Below are 4,070 nucleotides of genomic sequence, written 5' to 3'. Positions count from 1 at the left end.
ATATCTCAGCAATAAAAAAAGTCTTTAACCTGTAAAAACCTAATTGGTTTTTTGACTAATTATCAATACTGTGACAAGAGATTGGAACCTAAGTTTTATGTCATGTTTAGCTTTAACAAACGAAACAGTGGAAATCAAGGGGTGAAAATAATTATGACGGGCAACAGGGGTGCCAAAATATTTCTTGCCTAGGGTGGCAAATTCATGACAGGAACACAAGCTAAACAAAATTGCAGATGTTAAGAAGCAAGAAATATAAAAGGACAAGGCAGGATGTACTGCTTGGACAGTTGCAGGAAGGCATGCAAGCTCCATTGATTGTAACTTACTTGCAAGTAAATATAGAATCTTGTCAATGGTAACAAGCATTGTTGAAGTTTTATAGGAAATGGAATCACCATTATACAGTGGTCCCTTCCCTTACGCGGAGGATCTGTTCTGCCCCCCCCCCCACCAACACAAGGGAAACTGCGCATATACTTGAGCCCCATTAAAGCCAACAGGGGTCGTGCTCGCAGCGGCGTGCACACGCCATGGGCATGTGCACCATTACTCTTTCCAGCACAGCTTCCAGCATACGCTGGAAGCCACGTATGGTGCAGGCACACTTTAGTTGTATATCTGCACAATTGTGGAGAAGTAATGTATCCAGCTCTAGTATGGATGCTGTGATGTGACGTACCATATTTTCCGGCGTATAAGACAACTGGGCATATAAGACGACCCCCAACTTTTCCAGTTAAAATATAGAGTTTGGGATATACTCACCGTATAAGACTACCCCTCTTCCAACGCACACCAAATAAAAATAAAAAAAAAATCAGATTTGTCATCAATATGGTAATTTTAATTCAAATGCTTATGACATGCAGGTACTTAGCAGGAAAACTTGTTGTATACAAAGTCTGCTTGGATTGGTCAGTTCTCCCTGCCTGCCCAACCGTCCCTGTCTCCAAGACAATCAGAGCAGTACTGCAAACATGTCTCTTTTTTTCATACCCCGGGTGTCCTGGATGCCTGCAGCTTGCTCCGCCCTTCAGTTACATATGCAACGACTGCAGATTCTCCAGTCTGGCTTGGAAGTTTCAGCACCTGCCCTATAAGATGACACCCGGCGTATAAGACGACCTCTGATTTTTGAGAAGATTTTCCTGGGTTAAAAAGTAGTCTTATACGCCAGAAAATACATAATGTTGTAACTTAACATGGCTTATTTCATTGTGCTGACATGGAAAGTAGTTCCAGTAGTTGTGTGTAGAGTGATTGACACACGAAAAAATAATGTTCATTTGTATATGGATAGAGATTGGCTAAAAGAATGAGATGCATGTTCAACTGTGGAGTGAGGATGAAAGAGGCAGATAGGACTTTGGGGTTGGAAAGGACAGTTAGTCAAAGACAGTTCAGAGAGATGAGAGAGAAAAGTATATCTAAGATAAAAGATTAAGCATATAGATACAGCTATATAGTAGAAAATCCCAAGGGTGGAGCAGGAAAGGAGGGAAGGCATGGGGTGAGGTGTATGTGAATGACAGTCCTGAAGGGAAGGAGATTGAAGGACTTTCCCCTGTTTTGGAGGACAAGGGCACTTCAAAATCAAAGATACACTCAGAGGTTGGTTGCCTTCTTAATGTTTTGATAACCTGTGTTCTTTGCTCAACAAAGGAAACAGAAAATCCTAGGAGATGCATTGTTGGATTGTGTATTTTAATTTAAAAAAAAATACAGTCAAAACCCATTTGTCCTAAGAAGTCAAAAGCATTGTTTCCTTTTCAGGAAAACCCATCATTAAAATTCTTGGTACTCAAAAAAGCCTGTGAATGACTTTCATAAAGCTTGAAAATACATATATGTTTCATAACAGCTTCTCAAATTGAACTTGATTTTCATCAAGTATTGCAAAATTGCTCCCAGACATGGTCATTTTCCTGTTTATATCAGGGTTGAGTGTAGAGGTCACTGAAAAATTTGACAATTTGCTTCAAGTTAGAACCAAATGTTCAGTCAAGTTGAAGGTATAACAAAGTTAGGTATAAAGCATGAAGACTGCAGTCACACACACACACGCACATACAACATGAAGCAGCGTTGATTTCTATAGTTGTTGTACTGATTAGGATATAATTATTTCATATACAGCAATCCAATGAGCCATCAAAACCAAAAAATAAATTTTGAATGAATTTGTATATTGTTAGGTTAAAACTCTGTCTTCATGAAATATTAGGTGGCAAAGTTGGGTAGGCAGACCAGTGTGCAGCAGTTTTCCAGAAGTAGAAATCCAGACCCTCCCCTCTAGATTTTATGTATTTTATAATAAATCCCAATCCCCTAATAGTGAGAATGTGTTTGGGTAGAAAACAAACTGTGGCAAAAAACAATACTGAGTGGGCATGGATATAGATCCCTCTTTGTTGTTAATGGCACAGTAGACACACTTGTTCCTCTGGCAAGTACATATTTCAAACAGCTGTAACTCTTGACCAACTGTAAGAATGTTATGACAAATGCAGAGTACTCTCTTGTCAAAAGTGAAGTCAGGAAGTATTTAAAATTTCTAAGGGCAGGTTCACACATAGAAGCTCACTGTCAGATGAGTGAAACATCAAGGGACTACTTGCATGTATAAAGACACTTGCGTTGAAGTCGATTTTTGCCTATAGTGACCCTAAGGTGAACTTATCACAGGGTTTTCTTGGTGGGTTACTGCAAAGGGGGGGTTGCCATTACCATCCTCTGAAGCTGAGAGTGTGACCTGCCCAAGGTCACATATCACCTCAAATAGGGTTTTTTTCTTTCACATAATCCACCACACCAACACTTACCGAAGATTAAGGGTCATGATTGATCTCCTCCAAATGAAATATAAATATATGTAATCTAACACTACTACAGCACTCTAACTCATCCTATGTAGCTTTTGATAAGTGGTACAGTAAACCTTTATTGTGTGTAAATGGCTCCCTTACTTTAGCATTGATTTGAAACCCCTATGAATTAAACAATGCAGGTAGGCAAGTTCTTTTCCTTATTTCCAACCCTCGTTTTAATATTTAGCATTTTGTGTACTTTAAAATAAATTTTGAAATGCATTCCAATAGGGTCTATTCACATCTGCCAGCTATCAAGTATGGAGTAAAGTAATCAGACACAATGAAAGCAAGTGATCTATAAACCATATTGGGCAGAGCAGTCCTGTAATTATGCCACCATGAAGGAGAGATATCCAATACACCTTTTGAAGTTTGTGTTGGCCTTCAGCCAGTGCTGTGATAATTTGGAGGTTAAATGGCAGCCTTTTTCTTCTAACCACACGTAACCATTGCACATATACATAATACACACACACACACACACACACATATATATATACACACACACATTTTATATATATATATGAGGCACAGTATGACAGATACAGGCACAAAACCTAAGCCTCGGCAGCTATTCACTGCTGGCATCTTTTGAGAATTAAGTGCTCTCCAACTCCTGGCTCCAGACTTTCGAAACAAATTGTTACATGTGAAAGAAGTTACCTCAAAATACCATTTTCCTGGACAAATTTGAATCTGTTTTTACTAGGGAGATTATATTCAAAGCAGAACAAATTTGAGACAAAAACTAGATACAGACCAGTGTCTGCAATCCAGAAGATTCAAGGACTATATGCAAGCAAATAATTTCATTTCAGAACATCTCCAGGTTAATTCCAATTCATAAGGTACGACGAACCATTCATGAAGCAGTTACGTAGATGAAATCTACAGTGAGGTTAGCCTCTACTCATCACTGGTGAGAGAAGGATCATTGTAGAAAGCAGCTGTTCATTCTCAGACAGTCAAGAATTCAAAGGTGCCACATAGAGGACCCTAGAAGCAGGGGTCCAAAGATGAGATCAAAACTCACAATGTTCTTTTTGACTCTTCAGCACAGCAGTCACTCAGCTGAAGCACTTGCAAAACAGTTTTTTTGGAGAAGTGCTAGAAAAATTCCTGGAAATGTATTTGGAAGGAGGAAGGGGGAAAGATAAGCAAGATCTTTATATGGTGTGTACATTTGGGGGGGGGGGG

Source organism: Sceloporus undulatus, chromosome 4, assembly GCF_019175285.1.
Source record: "Sceloporus undulatus isolate JIND9_A2432 ecotype Alabama chromosome 4, SceUnd_v1.1, whole genome shotgun sequence".
Lineage (NCBI taxonomy): Eukaryota > Metazoa > Chordata > Lepidosauria > Squamata > Phrynosomatidae > Sceloporus > Sceloporus undulatus.
This window is presented reverse-complemented; position numbering follows the sequence as displayed.